The sequence below is a fragment of the Oryctolagus cuniculus genome, chromosome 11, assembly GCF_051225735.1.
Source record: "Oryctolagus cuniculus isolate XC-2025 breed Fujian yellow rabbit chromosome 11, ASM5122573v1, whole genome shotgun sequence".
Taxonomy (NCBI): Eukaryota; Metazoa; Chordata; class Mammalia; order Lagomorpha; family Leporidae; genus Oryctolagus; species Oryctolagus cuniculus.
In genome coordinates, this window is record NC_142877.1 from 97,461,622 (window position 1) to 97,482,984 (window position 21,363).

Here is a 21,363-nt window from a genome sequence, read left to right on the forward strand (position 1 = left end):
AGTGGGAGACCAATAAGAAGTTCCTGGCTCCTGGCTTTGGATCAGCACAGCTGATCCACTGAGGCAATCTGGGGAGTGAACCAGCAGATGGAAGTCTGTCTGTGTCCCTGTGTCTCTGTCTCTGTCTCTCTCTCTCTGCCTCTCCTTCTCTGTGTCCAACTCTGACTTTCAAATAAATAAAAAAATCTTAAAAAGGGGGGGGGGGGGAGTAGTTCGGACTTGAACCAGCACTCCAACATAGCATGTTGTTGTCCCCAACTATAGTTTAACCCACTGTGCCACAACTCAGCTTCTATTCTAAGAATTGTACAGCCTGCCTCTGCACAGCTTAATTCACACAGGAGAATTCACACAGGAGAATTAGGATGTATTTACCAATCTCAATTACTTAGGAGTAATAAATGATGATAGTCTCTGGAAAAAAAAAAAGTTGCCTTTCAAATCACAAGCCATACTTTTAATTCATTTTAATGTTTCTTAAGTGTAGGCTCAATTACATATAACATAGGGACTAGGAGCACTCAGTACAGCATCTTCTGTGCTCACAATCCCATCTTTCTACTAAATTAGAAGAGTACTAATACACCATGAAGCATATCATGAACTTTAATATGAAAAAGTAAAGAAAAATTGATAATTAAGAGCTCAACTGGGCCGGCGCTGCGGCTCACTAGGCTAATCCTCCGCCTTGCGGCGCCGGCACACCGGGTTCTAGTCCCGGTCGGGGCGCCGGATTCTGTCCCGGTTGTCCCTCTTCCAGGCCAGCTCTCTGCTGTGGCCAGGGAGTGCAGTGGAGGATGGCCCAAGTGCTTGGGCCCTGCACCCCATGGGAGACCAGGAAAAGCACCTGGCTCCTGGCTCCTGCCATCGGATCAGCGCAGTGCGCTGGCTGCAGTGCGCCGGCCGCGGCGGCCATTGGAGGGTGAACCAACGGCAAAGGAAGACCTTTCTCTCTGTCTCTCTCTCTCACTGTCCACTCTGCCTGTCAAAAAAATAAAAAATAAATAAAAAAATAAAAAAATAAAAAAATAAAAAAAAGAGCTCAACTGAAGCTGAGTGTTTGGCAAAGGGTTAAGATGCTGTTTGGGATACCCACAACCCATGTGGAATTTTGAATCCCTGCTCCGCTTCTGATTCAGTTTCCTTTAAACACATACCCCCAGGAGGCAGCAGGCAATGACTCAGTATCTTGGGTCCCTGCCACTGATGTGTGAGAGTCTGATGATGTTTCAGGCTCCTGGTTTTAGCCTGGTATAACCCTGGCAGGAATTTGGAGAGTCAACCACAAAAGATCTGTGCGTATGTGTGTGTCTGCCTTCAAGTAAACAAAAATAAATCAAGGGGCTGGCGCTGTGGTGTGGCAGGTAAAGCCACCACCCGCAACACAAGCATCCCATATGGACACTGGTTCAAGTCCCAGCTGCTCCACTTCCGATCCAGCTCTCTGCTCTGGCCTGGGAAAGCAGAAGATGATGGCCCAAGTCCTTGGGCCCCTGCACCCACATGGGAGACCCAAAGAAGCTTGTGGCTCCTGGCTTAAGATCAGCCCAGCTCCAGCCATTGCGCCCATTTGAGGAGTGAACCAGCCGATGAAAGACTTCTCTCTCTCTGCCTCTCTGTAACTCTGCCTTTCAAATTAAAAAAAAAAAAATCTTAAAAATAAATAAATAGGCCAGCGCCGTGGCTGACTAGGCTAATCCTCCGCCTGCGGCACCGGCACCCCGGGTTCTAGTCCCAGTTGCTCCTCTTCCAGTCCAGCTCTCTGCTGTGGCCCAGGAAGGCAGTGGAGGATGGCTCAAGTGCTTGGGCCCTGCACCCGCATGGGAGACCAGGAGGAAGCACCTGACTCCTGGCTTCGGATCGGCACAGATGCTGGCCGTAGCAGCCATTTTGGGGGTGAACCAACAGAAGGAAGATCTTTCTCTAAAAAATAATTAATTAATTATTTAATTTCTCAAAACCAATATTTTTACATTCTTTTTTAAAAAAATACTTCAAATGACATTTTTACTACAATTGACACATTCTCTTTTTTCATCTTTTAGAATTTGTCAAAAAGAAACTACATTTCATAGCCAGAAATGGGAGGTAAATAAAAATCATCCTTAAGATACACAATTTTAAAACCAGATATCTTTTATTGAAAAGAAATTAAAGCACCAGTATTTACTGAGTGGCTACTAGAGCACATCTGCTGAGAAGTCATACAGTAAGAGGGCTTTGACATAAAGAAACAAGTCAGGCAGACTTCTCCTTGGCAAGGAAGACCCTGGTCCTATTCAGAATACCACAGGTATTTTCTAAGCGCTCATTATATGCCAGACACTTAGTTGGTTATAGGTATACAAATATAAGTACAAAAAAATCTGCCTTCCAGGAGTTCCTGCTGGTTGGTGGAAGATACATGTTAACTAACAACCGCTGATGAACAAAAATGACAGAAAATATACTATTACACCCTTTTAGGAATGTTAAAATTTTTTACCTTGTGTATACATCACATTTTCAACGTGACAAGTAAATTCAGCAAGTTTCACAATAATGAACATTGTAATTTAGGTACAGATACTATGGGAATACAGAGGAGAAAACTTTACTGCTGCTAGAGAAGCTGCCAGGGCAGACTTCACAAAGATCGTAACCCTCAACTAAAGTCAAGAAGGAGACATTAGGAAGGAACAGCAAGTCCAAAGATAAGAGCTGGAACAGCACATCAGAGATGGAAGAACAGAAGAGCCCAGGCAGCCAGGCCTTGCAGGCCAGGCATGGAACACGACAGTTTACTCTGGAATCTTGGAGAGCCAAGCTAAGATGAGGATGGATACAAGACATTATAGGGTAAGGAAAGGTGCGTATAACTAGGTTATCCCAAATGTGGAAAACACATGTTGGGGGGAGGGGTCAAAAGCAGAGAAAAGTCGATCAGAAGCCCAGAGGAGCAATGATGAGGGCCTGAACTAAGATAGTGGCAGTAAGTGGTCAAGAGGAATAGTGCTGAAATGGGAGGTAGAAAGAATAGGATTTAAGAGCTATTTATACCACCACTCCCCCACCACCAAAAAAAAAAAAATAAAATAAAATAAAATTTAATGTCACTAGTTTAAAAGGCCAACCAGGAAATTAGGACAGTATAGAAACAAATACAAAATGGAATCCAGTTAAAGTAGAATAGAGATTGCTTTGCAAAGATTACAACGACTTGAAGCACTAATCCTTCACAGGAATGAAGAACCAAGCATAGCAACCTTTGCAAAAGCATCTTAGTCAAGTGCAAACACCCTCACAGTAAGACACACAGACTATCCACCTTTCTTCCACAGGGATATCATAAGCAGACAGGTATACTCTACAGATGGCTCTGTAGGGAACAAAGACATAAAACAAGAATTTTGTTCCTTAAATGTTCACCTGCTGCTACTCTTCCTCATTCTTTCCTTCAAACAAATCATCTCTATAGCAACACAATCTTAAGCATATGTTTGTGCAAAAGTATAAGAACTCAAGAACATGAACTTTTATTTTTTCCTTTAGTATGAGATACACACTGTGTATTTTAACAGACAACTGACACACAATTTTTCAAAACATGAAAATTGATGCTGTGCATGTTTACATGGAAATTCTTTTTATAGGATACAATGACACCTTGTGGTCAGACTTTTCGAACTATATAAATTATCTTGGAAAATATTTTTACAGAAAAAATATAAGAAAACTTGTTTTACAAAATAAGAAAAATCAGGGCCATATTAGTGACATAGTACAGCCTTGTACGATAATCCATTTGGAGAATTAAGAGCAGAAAATCAAACTTCAGAAAATTTCACAACAATTTCACAATATTAGATAGGCAAATCCACGTTAATACACTCTAAATATAATGTAGTATATTATTTCCTTCAACTAAAATTAGTATAACTGGCTTCTTATCACTTTTGTAATCTGGGACAAAACTGTTATTGCCAATCTCTTTACACGGTAATGTCGACATGGTTTATCAAGTATGAAATGAAATAACTATGTCATTATGCATTTCTTGGCAATGAAAAACAGTAGCTACCTTCATATTAAATAATTCAATCTTGATTTCGCTACTAAGAGCGATTTACAATGATCTTTCATAAAGTTTCCTATTTTTACTAAATTATGCTGAATGCTAGGAAACACAAAAGTTAATGTGTAGTTTGTACACAATCAGCTTTCTGAATCTTTCAAAGGTTCTTCTCTCTTATCTCCAGTATCGTGATCACTGCCTGTCCCTCTGGTTCTTCTCTCTCCCCCTTATTTATTGCCTTTCTCCCTATCACCATGAAAAATCTCTGGTTTGTTGTTTCATCTCCGCAAGAAAGTGTCAAGCAGCTGCTTCACAGCTTCACATATTATCTCTGTCTGACACACAAATTTACACCATAGCTCATAATTCCTCACTACTCATATATCCTATCTACAATGGAAGTTCAATGATGGGTGTCAGGACCTGCTGCCTCAAAACAAAACACCTTGGGAATTGAGAAAATAGCAAATGTAGGAAGATCTCTCTGAGCTTCTCTCACCATTCTCCCATGACAAAGAATTACCCAACATTCCTGGCATAATACTTGTCTCCAGAGGACTCCTTCCTATTCCTGGTGGAAAGCAATGAAGACACAGATTCCAAGAAGAGTATGAACAAACAGATCTTGCTATGTTCCTCTCGTGTTATCACTGATCTCCAATCATACAAGGGTATTTCAAAAAGTCCATGGGAAATGTTAAAAGATAGGCTTGGGGACAGTGTTGTGGCATAGTGAGTAAAGTCACCACCTCTACTTCCAATTCAGTTCCTTGTTAATGGCCTGGAAAATAAAATAAGCAAACAAACAAACAAAAACTCTGGGGCTGGTGCTGTGGCGTAGCGGATAAAGCCATTACCTGCAGTGCAGGCATGCCATATGGGCACCAGTTTAAGTCCCAGCTGCTCTACTTCCAATCCCGCTCTCTGCTAGGGCCTGGGAAAGCAGTAGAGGATGGCCCAAGACCTTGAGCCCCTTCACCCACTTGGGAGACTCAGAGGAAGCTCCTGGCTCCTGGCTTCAGATTGGCCCAGCTCCGGCCATTTGAGGAGTGAACCAGCAGATGGAAGACTTCTCTCTCTCTCTGCCTCTGCCTCTCTGTAACTCTACCTTTCAAATTAACAAATAAATCTTTAGAAACAAAGTTCCGCAAAGGAAAAAACACATTCTGCTACTTCTTTGGTCATCTTCAGAGCTCCCACTTCCACTAACTCTTGTTAATGACAGAAGTGATTCACCAACCATCTGTGATGTGAATCCTTCTTTCCCATAGGTTTATAATGTAAGTTAAGAGCCAGCTTGGGAAGCATGTCACCAGAACATTGCTTGTTTTATTGAGAGTTAGCCATCAAGGCACAGTTGGGTAACCAAAAGCTTTCAAAATGAACATATCCTTTGACCTAGCAATTCCAAAGTTAGGAATTAATCCTACGAAACTAATCAGAAATACACACAATTATGTTCAGGGATCTCCATTAATATCAAATAAATGTTTATTGAGCACATTCTAAGCTCCAGGTAAAAGAGGATAAAATTAGTTGCCTGCCCTCATGGTGCTTACATCATATGCCATTAAAAAGACACCGGAGCAAATGGAACATCTTAACTCTCTGTGACTCGCCATCTTTCACTCTTTCAAATCAATCAATCAACCAAAAAAAAAAAAAAAAAAAAAAAAAAAGCATGAGAGATCTGGACTGACTTCACTGTGGCCTAGCCCTGATTGTTGGGAGACAGCAGGTGGAAGACCTTTATCTGTGTATCTCTGTCTTTCTTTCAATAAATAAAAATATACAAATACAAATAAAGATTAGAAAACTGAAAAAGCATATTATAACAGAAGGATATACTATATTTAAGAATCAGAAAACTCAATTCTGTTAAGATGTTAATGTCTCCAAAATTCAATGCAATGACATTTAAAGGTTTCACAGATATTACCAAGCTGATTCCAAAATTCATATGGAAACACAATAGACCTACAATAACCAAACAATGGAAAAGACCCCTATATATGTAATTCAAAATGCAAAAGAATTTTGGTGCAAAAGAACTCTAAAATTCATGCAGTTTTTTCATAATATGTATTTTTAATGAACATTTTGAAGGCTCCCTATATGCACAAATTTCAAAATTTTTGCACCAAAATAAATTATTTTCAATCACATTTTTCCATGAATTTTCTGCAGTCTTCTTATATATGTTCAATTGATTTTTGACAAAAACTGAAAATTCAATTCATTCAAGAAAGGATAGGCTTTTCAATAAATGATCCTGGAACAAGTTACTTCCCATATGCAAAAGGAAAAAAAAAAAACTCTAAGTCATATCTCAGACTATATTCAAAAATCAACTTAAAATGAAACACAGACCCAAATACGACACTTGCAGCAGATGTTGTGGTACAGTGGGTTAAGCTGCCACTTGAGATGTCCACATCCCATCCTAGAGTACTGCCTCTACTCCTGATCCAGCTTCTTGTTAATGTGCCGGGAAGCAGCAGATGATAATCCAAGTACTCGGATCCCTGCCACCCAATGGGAGAGCCAAATGGAGTTCTGGATTCCTGGCTTCAGCCTGGCTGAAACTACTGCTGGCATTTTGGGCATGAACCAAAGGATGGAAGCTCTCTCCCTCTCCCTTCCCGTTCCCTTTGTTGGAAGCAACAAAGTCTCTTGCCTTATTTAAGAAAATATATATGAAGCCAAAAATTATCAAAAACACAGGAGAAAATCATTTAGATCTTAGGTTAAATATTTCTTACGCACAACACCAAAAGAGAAAAAAATTAGCAAACTGGATTCCATCTAAATTAAGAACATCGGCACCTCAAAAAAAAAGTTATGCAAATAAAGACAACTGTGAGACTGGAAAGTGGGGGAATGGTTTATAAATCATCTATCTGATAAAGGACTTGCATCCAGAATACATAAAGAACGCTTAAAACTAAGTAATAATAAAAGTAAACAATCCCATTTTCTTAAAATGGGCAAAAAACATGAAAAGGCATGTCACCAAAGCATAGAGATGGATGACTGGGGGAAAAAAAAAAAAACACTTGAAAAGATGTTAAGTATCACTACTTATTTTAAAAACCGCAGGGGTCAGTGATATGGCACAGGCACCTCAGATCAGAGTGCTGGTTTGTGTCCTGGATATTCTTTTCTAATACAGCATCCTGTTAATGTACCTGGGAAATCAGCAGATGATGGCCCAAGTGCTGGGGCCCCTACCATCCATACAGGAGACCTAGGTGAGTTCCTGGCTTCTGGCTTCTGCCTCACCCAGCACTGGTTGTTGCAGCCATTTGGGGAGTGAGCCAGTAAATAACAAATTCCCTCCATCAATCAGACTTTCAAATAAAAAAAAAATCTTTAAAGAAAAAATTTTTGAAAAGCAAATTAAAATCACAATGACCGGGTTCTAGTCACAGTCCAGGCACCGGATTCTTTCCCAGTTGCCCCTCTTCCAGGCCAGCTCTCTGCTGTGGCCCAGGAGGGCAGTGGAGGATGGCCCAAGTGCTTGGGCCCTGCACCCGCATGGGAGACCAGCAGAAGCACCTGGCTCCTGGCTTCGGATCAGCACAGTGCACAGGCTGCAGCGTGCCAGCTGCAGCGGCCATTGAGGGGTGAACCAACGGAAAAGGAAGACCTTTCTCTCTGTTTCTCTCTCTCACTGTCCACTCTGCCTGTCAAAAAAAAAAAAAAAAAAATTACACTGAGTAAAAAAATCCAGAATAAAAATAGTAAATGTTATGTTTCCATTTTTATAAAGTACTAGGAAATGTAAACTGCTGATGCTTTGGGAAATTTAGCAAACTAATTCACAAAGAAATCTGGAGTGACCAATAATGTCTATTATTGTGCAAAGGATGATAAGTAATATAAAAAAGTTTGGGTAAGATTTATCTTCCACACATAAACCAAACAACAAGCTTCCCACTTCCATCATGATGAAATAAGGAGTTCAATAAATCCCCTACAGAAACACCCAGAAACCAACACTCAGTGTTGTGGAATTCAACCAAGGGTTTAAACAAAACGGAACAGTGTTTATTCATGAGGACAACTAACCTTTGGGCAAGAATGTGTCTATGGCATTGCTATCCATCTGCTCCCATCTCCCCCCCAATGTTCTATCAGTGTGGGAGCTCAACAAGGGTAGAAGGGACTGAAAGACACTTCCCAACACTACTTAAAGCTGATCAGTTGACATCGTGCAATGTCAGTTAAAATGGAGCTATGTGAGCCATAGTAACAGTGAGGGCAAATGGTTCTTTTGGCCTAAGGTTGCGCCTCTTAGGAGCAAGCAACAAACTGGCAAACTATCTAAGGATGTTACAAGGAGTACTGGAAAGTTAGAGAGCATTAGAGGGCTTGGTAAACTTTCCACGAGCCCAGGTTGAACAACAACTACAACCATGTGCCCAACAGAGTAGGATACAAGCCACCCACACCTCAAAAAGAGCTGCACACATGCAGAGAGGAGACCCAAGAGAGGCCAGTGGCAAGTCAAGGCTAGGAAAGACAAACAAATGATTGTGTTTAAACGTACTTCCTTGCCCTTAAACAAACCCATCTGAAGACAGTGGAAGTTCTATTAGTTCAAGCTGTTTGAACATGACCTTTGGTCAATGCATTGTTGAACATTAAGCTAAGCAGACATAGGAAGCAAGGCTTAAAAAATAAACAACAGAGAAATCAGTGACCACACAATGAAGTCAAAACAAACCTCATAGATTCAGAAAAATTACTTATAAACAAAAAATACAAGAAATTCAAATCCTTGGTAGAAAAGCCTGAATACTAAAATTAGTTCAAAATACTGCAGCCGTCTTTAGCAGAGAAGACATCACTGGGGATACCTGCATCCCGTATCAGAGTGCCTGAGTGCCTGGGCTCCTGCAACCATTGGGAGTCCTGGAAGAAGCTCCCAGCTCCAGCCATTTCCAGAGTGAACCAGTGGAAGGAAGACCATCTCTCTATCTCTCCCTCCGTCTGTAATTCTACCTCTCAAATAAATAAAATCTTTAAAAAAAAAAAAAAGCCATCCAACGAGCAATCTCTGTCTCTGTCTCTCTCTGCTTTTCTAATAAATCAATAGTTTTTTTAAAATTTAAAAACAAATTTTGAAGCTGAAGAACTGTTGAAATAAACTCACTCAGGGCCAGTGCTACGGTGTAGCAGGTAAAGCCACTGCCTGCAGTGCCAGCATCCCATATGGGTGCCAGTTCAAGTCCGAGTCCCAACTGCTCCACTTTCAATCCAGCTCTCTGCTATGGCCTGGGAAAGTAGTGGAAGATGGCCCAAGTGCTTGGGCCCCTGCCCCCGTGTGGGAGACCCAGGAAGAAGCTCCTGGCTTCAGATCAGCGCAGCTTCAGCCATTGCAGCCAGTTGGGAATGAACCAACGGATGGAAGAACTCATTCTCATTCTCTCTCTCATTCATTCTCTACCCCCCCCCCTTCCTCTCTGTGTAACTCTGACTTCCAAATTAATTAATTTAAAAAAAAAAAGAAAGAAACTCACTCAAGGAGCTCAACAGTAGACTTGAGAGGGCAGAAAATAGAAAATAATCAGGGCCTGTGCCGCGGCACAGCAGATAAAGCTGTCGTGCCAGTTGAGTCCCTGCTGCTCCACTTCTGATACAGCTCCTTGCTAATGTGCCTGCGAAAGCAGCGGAAAATGGCCCAAGTCCTTGGGCCCCTGCACTTAGGTGGGAGACCCAGAAAATGTTACAGGCTCCTGGTTTCAGATTGGCACAGCTCCAGCTGTTGCAGCCATCTGGGAAGTGAACCAGCAGATTCAAGACCTCTCTCTTTTCAAATAAATAAATAACTATTTACAAAAAAAAAAGAACTTAAAAATAGATAAAAGTATCTAATCTGAAGGACAGAGAAAACATTGAAGAGAAATAAATAGGAGTTCAGAAAATTGTGCTACAACATCAAGCATATTAGGTTGCATGTAACCAAAACTTCCCAAATTTGACGACAAACATTAATATACAAGCCCAGCAAAAAAAAAAAAAAAAAAAAAAAAAAAAAAAAAAACACACACAAACTGCTAAGAGACAAGAACAAAGAAAAAAAATTTAAGGACCTAGAGAAAAATCAATCATGTACAAGGTGACAACACAATTAACAGTTGGCTTCTAATCAGAAATGAGAAAGTAAAGACAACATATTTTTCAAATTCCCAACTAAAAATTCTATATTCACCAAAACTGACCTTCAAAAATGAAGATGGAGGCAGGTGTTTGGCCTACAGGTTAAAACAGAAGTTAAGACATTCACATCCCACATCAAAATACTCAGTTTCAATAGTTAGCTCCACTCCTGACTCCAGATTACTGCTAATGCAAACCCTGGGAGGGATGTTGGAGACCTACACTTAATTCCTGGATCCTGCTTTTATCCCCATGTGGGGACCCCTGCAGCCACTAGGGGAGCGAATTAGCAAATGGGAGTTCTCTTTGCCTTTCCAATAAATGTTTTTTAAATGGGTATGAAATGAAGATATTTTCAAATAAACAAAAGACTGAGGAGTTTCAGCTCTCAGACATGCCATGGCACTGTGGTGCAGCAGGTTAAAGCAACAAACAGCCTGCAGGGCCGGCATCCCATATGGGCGCCTATGCCTCCTAGGCTTCATATCCAAGTCACGGCACCATTATGTCGCTCCCCCAGCAGCAAACCCGGGAAGGGCCAAGCAGACAAAAGAACAGCGCAGGGTCCAGTGTCGTTCCTCCGCGAATGGGGGAGCGACATAATGGTGCCGTGAATCGGATATGAAGCCTAGGAGACATAATGGTGCCATGACTCGGATATGAAACCTAGGAGGGAAGAAGCGGGAAGAAGTGGGAAAATACCAGAGAGAGAGACTAGGAAAGAGCCTAGGGAAAAGCCGGACGGAAAAAGTGCCAGAAGAAGTTAGGATTGAAAGCGAAAGTGAAAGCTAGAAAAAACAAACTCGGATACGGACTAGGGGGAGAAGCTAGGAGAATTCTAAGGTTGGAAATGAAAGTGAAAGCTAGAAGAAACAGACTCGGATACGGACTGTGGGGAGAAGCCAGGAGAAATGAGAGAGAAATATTGTTGGAAGCAAGTTAGGAAAAGTACCGGGTAGAGAAAAATATAAGCTATGGAAAATGAAGCCGCGGGGGTAGGCTGAAGCAGAGACGTAAACTAGGTTGGGATTCGTCAAGTCAGCCCGGGAAGCAAAAAGACGGGAAGCCAAACCAAAAAGCAGAGATGTAAGCTAGGTTGGAATTCGTCAGGTTAGCCCGGGGGACTTAGACTGAAAACTAAACCGGTAGCGGAAACGTGAGCTAGGCCGTGATTCGCGGAAGCCGCTGTGCGCAGAGGGAGCGCGTGGGGCACGAGCGGAGAGAGTGCACGGGGCGCGAGTAGATAGGAAGCGCGGGACTAGTGTGGAGACCGCGGAGTGCATGCAAAGTCGGGAAGCCGCACAGATAAGAGAAGCGCGGGCTGAAGCCGCGCAGAGCCGGGAAGCCACGGGGATAAGAGAAACAGAAGTATAGAAGTAAAATGAGAGAAATAGGAATGCTGGAAAATAGAAGTAAAGTAAGAGAAATAGGAATGTCCGGAGATAGAGAAATACAGAAAAATAAAGCCTCCCCACAACATGGCAATGAGAGGGCTTGGATTCGGTCTGCCTGATTTGTAAGGCGGTAAGCACCTGTGGGCAGGCAGAGCAGAGCATGCACCGCAGGGCACCGAACACAGGCACGCATCAGAGCCTAAAAACCTCCCTACAACATGGCAAAGAGAGGACTCGGATTCGGTTTGCCTGATTGGTAGGGCTTGTAAGCACCTGTGGGAAACTCTAGCAAGCAGAGTGTGCACCGCGGGGCACCGAAGACAGGCGCATATCAACGCCAAAGAATAAAAAGAAAGGGGGAACTGTGGGGAGCAACTGAGACTAGACTAAGTTACTGGAATTAAGACTTATTCTATGCATCTGCTCTCCCACAATATGATGCTGGGGAGGAGTAAACTTCTACGCAGCTGCCTCTCGCCAACTTGACTGATAAGCTGCAGGAGCTGATCCTGCTCCTGATTGGAGGAGAGCAGCGGGCTCGTCGTGTGGGTAGCAGAGCTGGGATTGGTGGAAGAGGACGATAAAGGAGGAGAGAGACAACATGCACCGAGGAACATCTGAAGGAACACCTGAGGAGCCCCTGAGAGAGCCGGCCGGTGGTATGCTGCTCCTCTGCAGAAGCGGGGAAAGTGGCAGGGGGGGCCACCCCTCCACGGAGGTGGAAGGGTCGGCAGCCAACCCGGGAAGGACCAGCAGCAAACCCGGGAAGGGCTGAGCAGACAAAAGAACAGCGCAGGGTCTAGTGTCGTTCCTCCGCGAATGGGGGAGCGACAGGCGCCGGTTCGAGTCCCAGCTGCTCCACTTCCAATCCAGCTCTCTGCTATAGCTGACCACCAGTAGAAGGTGGCCCAAGTGCATGGGCCCCTGCACCCATGTGGGAGACCCGGAAGAAGCTCTGGGCTCCAGGCTTCAGATCAGCTCAGGTCTCGCGGTTGTGGCCAATTGGGGAATGAACCAGCAGATGAAGACCTCTCTCTGGTTCTACCTCTATCTGTAACTCTTTCAAATAAATAAAATAAATCTTTAAAAAAAGAGAAAGAGAAGAAAAAAATACCAAAGTCACTTGATACCTGGCTACTCCACTTCCAATCCAGCTCCCTGCTAATGCACCTGGGAAAGCAGCAGAACATGGCCCAAATACTTGGGCCCCCTGCACCCACACAGGAGACCCCAATGAAGCTCCTGGCTCCTGGCTTCAGCCTGGCCCAACCCTGGCCATTGCAACCATCTGGGGAGTGAACCCCCGGCCATTGCAGCCATCTGGGGAGTGAACCAGCAGATGGAAGATCTCTTTCTCTCTCTCTTCCTCTCTCTGTAACTCTGCCTTTCAAATAAAATAAATAAATCTTAAAAAAAAAAAAAATACCAAGCTCGGGGCCAATGCTGTGGCTTAGCAGGTAAAGCTGACACCTGCAGCACTGGCATCCCTTATGAGTGCCAGATGGAATCCCAGCAGCTCTACTTCCCATCCAGTTCCCTGCTAAAGCACTTGGAAAAGCAGCAGAAGATGGTGCAAGTATTTGGGCTCCCGCACCCACATGGGAGACCTGAAAGAAGCTTCTGGCTCCTGATTTGTGATTGGCCCAGCTCTGGAAACTGCAGCCATTTGGGAAATGAACAAGTAGAAGGAAGATCTCTGTTTCTCCCTCTCTCTCTGTGTAACTCTGCATTTCAAATAAATAACTAAATCTTAAAAAAAAAAAAAAAAAAAGTAGGGGCCAGCACTGCAGCATAGTGGGCTGAGCCTTAGCCTATATGGGCACCTGTTCATGTCCCAGCTGCTCCTCTTCCTATCCAGTTCTATGCTATGGCCTGGGGAAACATCGGAAGATGGATCAAGTACTTGGGCCCCTGCATCTGCATTCAGAACCCAGAAGAAGCTCCTGGCTTCGAAAAGGCCCAACTCCAGCCTTTGTGGCCATTTGGAGAGTGAACCAGTGGATGGAAAACCTTTCTGTCTCTGTCTGTCTCTCTCTCAGAGCCCTGGTTTGAGTTCTATCTGCTCCACTTCCAATTCAGCTCCCTGCTAATGTGCCTGGGAAAGCAGCAGAGGATGGACAGGTACTTGGGCCCCTTCACCCATGTGGGAGAGCCAGAGGAAGGAGCTTCAGGTTAGCCCAGCTCTAGCCATTGTAGCCATCTGGGGAGTGAATCAGCAGATGCAAGATCTGCCTGTCTCTCTCTCCCTCTCTCTCCCTCCCTCCCTCCCTCCCTCCTTCTCTCTGTGTGTGTGTGTGACTCTGCCTTTCAAATAAAAGGAATGAATCTTAAAAAAAAGTCTAAGTTTATCCTAAATTTTACATGGAAATGCAGAGCACCTATAATTAATTTTGTAAATGAAGAAAAAGTTGGAGGATTTACCTTATCCATTTTCAAATTTTCTATATAACTGCAGTAATTAATGGCTGGAACCCAGAGTTCCATTCAGATCTCCCAGACGGGCATCAGGGGCCCAAGAACCTGGGCCATCCTTCACTGCCTTCTCAAGCATATTAGCAAGGAGCTGGATAGGAAGTGAACCAGATAGGACTCAAACCAGGGCTCTGATATGGGATGCTAGAGTTGCATGCAGCAGCTTAGCTCACTGTGCCAAAGCACTGCTCCCGTGTGATTTCTATTTGTAAATTATACCTCAACAAGCTGTTAAATAAGGTGGGTTGAGGGGCTTCGAGACTGGGTGCTCTCCTTCTGATCCAGCTCCCTGATAATGCACTTGGGAAAGCAGCAGCAGATGGCCAAAATGCTTGGGCCCCTACCACCCACATGAAAGACCTAGATGGAGTTCCAGACTGCTGGCTTCAGCCTGACCATTTGCAGCCTTTGCAGCCATTTGGGGGTAAATCAACAGACTGAAGATCTCTCTCTCTCCCCTCTCAGAAAGCCTTTCAAATTAATAAACTGTTTAAATTATTTATTTATTCAAAAAAAAAAGATGGGTAGAAGAGATAAGCTTTCTACTCTGAACTTCAAAAAATGTGATGAGGGCCAGTGATGAGGGCCGGCACTGTGGTGTAGTGGGTAAAGCCACCCCCTCCAGTGCCGGCATCCACTATGGGCACCGGTCTGTGTCCTCACTGTTCCACTTCCCATCCAGCTCTCTGCTATGGCCTGGGAAAGCAGTGGAAGATGGCCCAAGTCCTTGGGCCCCTGCACGCATGTGGGAAGATCGGAGAAAATACCTGGTTCCTGGCTTCGGATAGGCATAGCTCCAGCCATTGCAGCCAATTGGGGAGTGAACCAGCAGATGGAAGACCTCTCTCTCTCTGCCTCTCCTCCTCTCTGTGTAACTCTGACTTTCAAATAAATAAATAAATCTTGGAAGGAAGGGAGGGAGGAGTGGAGAGGGAAGGAGGAAGGGAAAGAGAGAGAGAGGGAGGGAGGGAGGGAGGGAGGGAAGGAAGGAAGGAAGGAAGGGACGGACGGACTGGGGGCCAGCACCATTGCAGTGGGTAAAGCCACTGCCTGTGGTGCCAGTATCCCATATGGGCACCAGTTCTAGTCCTGGTTGCTCTACTTCCCGATACAGCTCCCTACTAACATGCCTGCCAAAGCTGCACAAGATAGCCCAAGTGCTTGTGCCCCTGCACCCACATGGGAGAACAAAAGAAGCTCCCAGCTACTGACTTTGGATTAGCCCAGCTCCAGCTATTGTGGCCATTTGAAGAGTAAATCAGTGGATGAAAGAAGACTCTCTCTCTCCCTCTGTCTCTTTAACTCTGCCTTTCAAATAAATAAATCTTAAAAAAAAAAAAATGTGATGGCTGGATTGCCATTATCAAATTTAAAGGATAGTAAAGCAAAAAGAAAGAATGCGAGTTCAAGACATCACTGAGGGGCCAGCGCTGTGGCCTGCAGTGCCAGCATCTCATATGGGCACCATATGAGAGTCCAAGTCCCAGCTGTTCCATTTCCAATCCAGCTCTCTGCTATGATCTGGGAAAGCAACACAAGACAGCCCAAGTCCTCAGGCCCCCAAACCCACGTGAGAGACCTGGAAGAAGCTCCTGGCTCCTGGCCTCGGATCAGCGCACCTCCAGCCATTGTGGCCATCTGGGGAGTGAACCAGTACATGGAAGACCTCTAGGTCTCTGCCTTTCAAGTAAAAATAAATAAATCTTAAAAAAAAAAAGAGTATCCACTATAAGTCAGACACTATAACTTACCTTCTTTTAATACATATGACTTGTGAGAAAAAAAGTAACATTTTACACATAAAGACAATGAAGTCCAAAAAATTAAGGAATTGGGAGCAGCATTTAGCCCAGCATTTAAGATGACAGCATCCCTTATCAGAGTGCCTGGGTTTGATTCCCAGCTCCAGCTCCTGACTCCTGCTTCCTGCCACTGCTGATCTTGGGAGGCAGTGGTAACGGCTCATGTAATTGGCTTGCTACAACCTATGTGGGAGACAGGGATTGCATCCCAGCTCCCAGCTTCAAGCCAACTCTGCCCTGGCTTTCTGTGGGCATCTGGGGAGTGAAAAAGCAGATGGGAGTGCTCTTTCACTGTCTCTCAAATTTAAAAAATAAATAAATTTAAATTAAGTAACTGGTCGGAAAGTCAAGCAGCTTGTGAAGTGGCATAGCCAAGATTCTATTCTTCTATTTGGATTCAATCTCCAAAATACGTATTTCTTCTGCTATGTTGCTAACCAAAGACTCAACTTATCCCCACTTGTAAGTTTAGATCTTTAGACAGATGGATTTACATTGATAGTAAATGTAATGTTCTTGAGAAACTATTTCAATCAAGAAACTAAATGTGATTATGTGTTCTTCCCCTGGCTTCCAAGATCTTGTGCTACTCTAGATTTCTTCCAAACTCTACTTCTCTGCCTGCCAATTACATGAGACTGTTCTCAACAGTCTTGCTAGGAATCTCATCTCCACCCAGGATCTCAACTGCCACTATGCCAATCACTCCTAATTGTTTCTCCAACTCACTGAAACATTTTCTCCCCTAATTTTCCTTGACTGACTCCCTCCAGGAGTTGAATACTTCTCTGTACCCTCTCAAAGTACATGTAAATAATTCTAATGAAGCATTGCTCAATTGAGTGTATTCTAACTATCCACGGTTATAGGTGTACATCCTCCATGTCCCAAGACACTCTTATTTAAACATGTACCATGTTATATTACAAATTATCCACTTTATCTATTTCCACACCACACCATGAAGTGCTTGAGACTTGACACTGTATCATATGCATAATTCCCTGGGGCCAAGCATAATGCAAAACAGGTACTAGGCAATCAAATACTGACTAACCCCATTAAAAAGGACAAACATGATTTGCTTTAAACTAGAAGCATAAAACTTCTGAAAGAAACCTTTGAGATTAGAGACTTATCTTTTCAAATAGAAAAACAGATCAAGAAAAGTGAAATGACTCACCCAATAAAGCTTTAGTCTTCTGAATCACGATTCTCTTCCCACAAAACTACAGTGTCTATTAAATTGTGTTACTGATCTAAGTCTTCCATGAAGTTCCAAAAGCAATATAAAAAATATTAAGAAAAGAATTATTTCAACCTCATCCACCCTAGCTCTGGCTATATCAGCTGTAGAGAACTCTGAAGTTATTATTACTTAACAGCTTTCGGCCCAAAATAATCTTTAATTCAAACAGTCTTCTCAGGGCCGCATTGTGTAGCAAGTTAAACTGTTGCCTGTGGTGCTGGCATCCCATGTGGGCGCTAGTTCAAGTCCAGTTGCTCAACTTCCGATCCAGTTCCCTGCGAATGCACCAGGAAAAGCAGTAGCAGAAGGCAGAAGTGTCTGGGTCATGCACCTACATTGGAGACCAGGAAGAAGGTCCTGGCTCCTGGCTTTGGCCTGGTCCAGCCATGGCCATTTCAGCCATTTGGGGAGTGAACCAGTAGATCGACAATCTCCCGCTCGCTCGCTCTTGCTCTCTCTGTAACTCCACCTTTCAAATAAATAATCAAAAAACAAAAGTATTTTCACATGTCCTTCACACACACACTAAATGCAAAGCATATTCATCATGTATCTCTAAGTGTCAGTGTACAAGAAGTTATAATTTGCCAGCACACCAAAAAAAAAAAAAAAAAAAAAATCCTGAAGTACATTTTATGCCCTTTGACAATATCTGAAGTAACTGCCTTAAACCAAAATCTGATTCAGTTGAGACAGAGAGACTAAGTATGAACACCAGACACAGGAACTGCAACTTCAAGAAAATCCCTGTGGTCCAACGCTGTGCAGCAGTTGCTATGCTATACTGCAACTGTGTTCCCAGGCAACAACTAAGAAGCTAGAATGACAAGCAAGCTCAGTCAAGAAACAAATGAGATAAATCAACATTTGCCAAAGCACTCTGAGATCCAACTTCACCTTCTTATATCTCCAACTAAAACGCCTCTGTTATAAGCATCTGATACTGAATTTACAGCAGGAATATAAAAATTACCTAGAATTTTTTAAAATGCTGAGAATTATAGGTGCTTTCAAAAAAGAATGGCCAGGTTTAGGTTCCTCCTAACTCTGAGTTTTAATCCAAAACCATTTGAAGTCACAACATAGAGAAAGTTGGTCACAACCTCACCTACGATGCTGGCATCCCAGCTGGTTTGAGTCCTGGCTGCTCCACGTCCAATCCAGCTCCCTGCTAATGCACCTGGGGAAGTTGAGGAAGCTGGCCCAAGTGCTTGTTGGCCACCCACACAGGAGTCCCATATGGAGTTTCAGGTTCCTGGCCTCAGCCTCATCCAGCCCTTACGTTGCAGCCATTTGGGGCATGAACCAGCAAATGGAATCAATCAATCTCAATCTCTCTCTCTCTTCCCTCCCCCTCCTCAACTCTTTCAAAAAAAGTAACTGGGCATTTCCTTATTACATCTCAGTTAAAATAAACAGTACTAGATTTGATAGTCAGTGATCTCTCCATGACAGAGAAAGCAGTCCTGATTATGGGGGTTGAGGAGTTGCACTGGGGGATATATATAAACTTTTATAGAATTGTATGTTTATATATATAAACCATATATAAACTTGAGAAATGCTAGTTTATGAGGACCAGATGAAAGTAAAAACATACTTTCATAAATTGTTGACCAGATCAGGAAGTAAGACAGAAGGAATAAAATGGAGACAGAGTGGGATGGAAGAAGGAAAAGGGTGAAGGGAGAGTTGGGAGTAATTTTTTTTTTTTTAAGATTTATTTATTTATTTGCAAGTCAGAGCTAGAGAGACAGAGGGTGAAAGATTTTTCCATCTGCTGACTCACTCCCCAGAAGGCCACAACCGCCAGGGTTGAGCCAGGCCAAAGCCAGGTGCTTCAACTGCATCTCCCACATGGGTGCAGGGGTGCAAACACTTGGGCCATCTTCCACTGCTTTTCCCAGGTCATTCACAGGAAGCTGCACAGGAAGTGGAGCATCCACAGGAACTAACAGCCATATCAAATGCCAGCATTGCAGGTAGCAGCTTTACCTGCTATGCCAAGATGCCAGCCCCATTTCATGTCTGATACATCTAAGTAAGAACCAGGCAACGACCAAACTCGGGGAGCCCATTTGGGAATTGTGCCAGTGTGCCTGAGGGAATCCTTACTGCTGCAATTGTCATGGGAAATTCTCAAATTGTCCCACTTTCTAGGAATAGAAACTTTCCTTCTGAATCAAGGAACATCTCGTCTTTAATTCCCTTTCTTACAGTTTGCTAATGTCCTTTCTCCCTCAGTGACTTCCCTCTCTTAATGTTCTTACTTGCACAATATACTATAGAAGGGAGGGAAAAAGAAATGTGCAATCATCATCTTTAAGAAACATTTATTCAGTCACTTCTATTTGGAAAGACTAAAAACACAATTCATTAAGATTAGGTATCCTGCCCTTAAGGAGCTTACAATCTAGTTAGAAAGGCAAGACAAATATTAAAAAGATAAAACACAACATAAAGTGTCTAAGAAGTGTGACTCACAAATACATACTGCAAGATTCCAGAGGTGGAACTGAACTTTATAGAAAAGGTACAATTTAGGCCAGCGCCGCGGCTCACTAGGCTAATCCTCCGCCTTGAGGCGCCGGCACACCGGGTTCTAGTCCCGGTCGAGGCGCCGGATTCTGTCCTGGCTGCCCCTCTTCCAGGCCAGCTCTCTGCTGTGGCCAGGGAGTGCAGTGGAGGATGGCCCAAGTGCTTGGGCCCTGCACCCCATGGGAGACCAGGAGAAGCACCTGGCTCCTGCCATTGGATCAGCGCGGTGCGCCAGCCGCGGCGGCCATTGGAGGGTGAACCAAGGCAAAGGAAGACCTTTCTCTCTCTCTCTTACTGTCCACTATGCCTGTCAAAAAAAAATTTTTTGAAAAAAAAAAAAGAAAGAAAGAAAAGGTACAATTTACCCTGCCACCATCACCTACCATCACCTTCTTCTCCTGGATGCCCCTCCACAGCACCTACCCTTATCACACAGTTAATAAAGCTTTCTTCTGAGCAAAAAAAAAGGTACAAATTAGATTTTTAAGAAAGAAGTGAAGAAATCAGCTAAGGTAGGCAGAAAGACAAGAAGACTGATATGGAAAAGAGAAAGCACGTAACAGGTTTAGAGGACTACGAAAAAACCAGTCTGGGTAGAAATATCTTTCTATAAAGAGTATAGGCTTGAAAACCAGAGAGAGAGAATTCTGCAGAGTTTAGCTTAACTCAAGAAACAGGAGCTTCAGTTAGGACTTTTTTACATAGATATTTACAGACATTCCCTAAAAAGCACATTGTGAGAAAACTACTTACTGAACCATATATTATGTACAACAAAAGTAAAATCAAATTCGTTTACTTGAGGCAACGAGACATTATCTAGTAGGAGGAAAAAGGAATTCTGACAATTCATTAATCTTATGAAGATTTCATTCTTCTAAACTTAGAACTTCCCAAGACATACTGCTGATTTCTCATTGCTATGGAGTTTATCACACAACATGAATCATTCTTGATTTTTTTTTCGTCTTGCCCAACTTCTGACTATTTGATTACCTCAGTATTAGCATATGGCAAAGAAAAATGGGGAGAGAACTAAAATGAAGTTTAAGGATTTCAGCAATACAGTAAGAGTAGAATGTAAAGAACATTACACTTCAAATCCCAACTCCCATTACTAATAGTCTGACTTCAAAGAAGTCATCCAGTCTCACTGGGTCTCAAATTTTCTCACCTGCTTTCTTACTGGACAGGTTACTGCATTCAAAAGATATTTTTTGAAGTGCTCTGAAAACTCACAACTTGTCATACAAATTATATCACCAAGGGTTCAATGAGAGAAAAAAAGAGACAGGTTATTGGACAAGCCAAGGCTTAAACTCTATTCATGTTCAGTGTTTCAATCTCCCAATACAGCGTGTAATTCTAAATCAGCATTACACTACTTGAAAATACTTCTAACTATAGTCCATACGATTCTCCTGATTAGAAAATACTCAAAGTAAGGAGACTAGCCACCAAACTCCGTCCTAAATGCCCAAAAGGCAACTCCAACCCATTCGCAATTCCCAGAAGAGTTCTATGACATTGACATTTAAAGCAGTCTAATTCTAAACAAAAATGAATCTGAAAGCAAACCTCAATACAAAAGTTGAGTATCAATGCAACCACCCCCCGGGTCCATTCATGAATTCTGAGAATTCTGAATCCATATAGTTACAGGGTAGATACATTTAATCATGCTCTAAT

General features: G+C 43.0%; 1 protein-coding gene across 9 annotated transcripts in view; it reads right to left on the reverse strand.

The window, feature by feature from the left end:
- The window catches only part of CEP83 (centrosomal protein 83), a 194,503-nt gene that overhangs the window by 128,422 nt on the left and 44,718 nt on the right, over positions 1-21,363 (reverse strand). The window contains exon 1 of one of the 9 annotated variants that reach the window (XM_089308762.1): positions 20,849-20,871. The exons of the other annotated variants lie outside the window; for them this stretch is intronic. The gene's annotated coding sequence lies outside the window, so the exon portion shown is untranslated. Of the gene's footprint in view, positions 1-20,848; positions 20,872-21,363 lie in introns of those variants that run through there. 9 annotated transcript variants of the gene reach the window in all.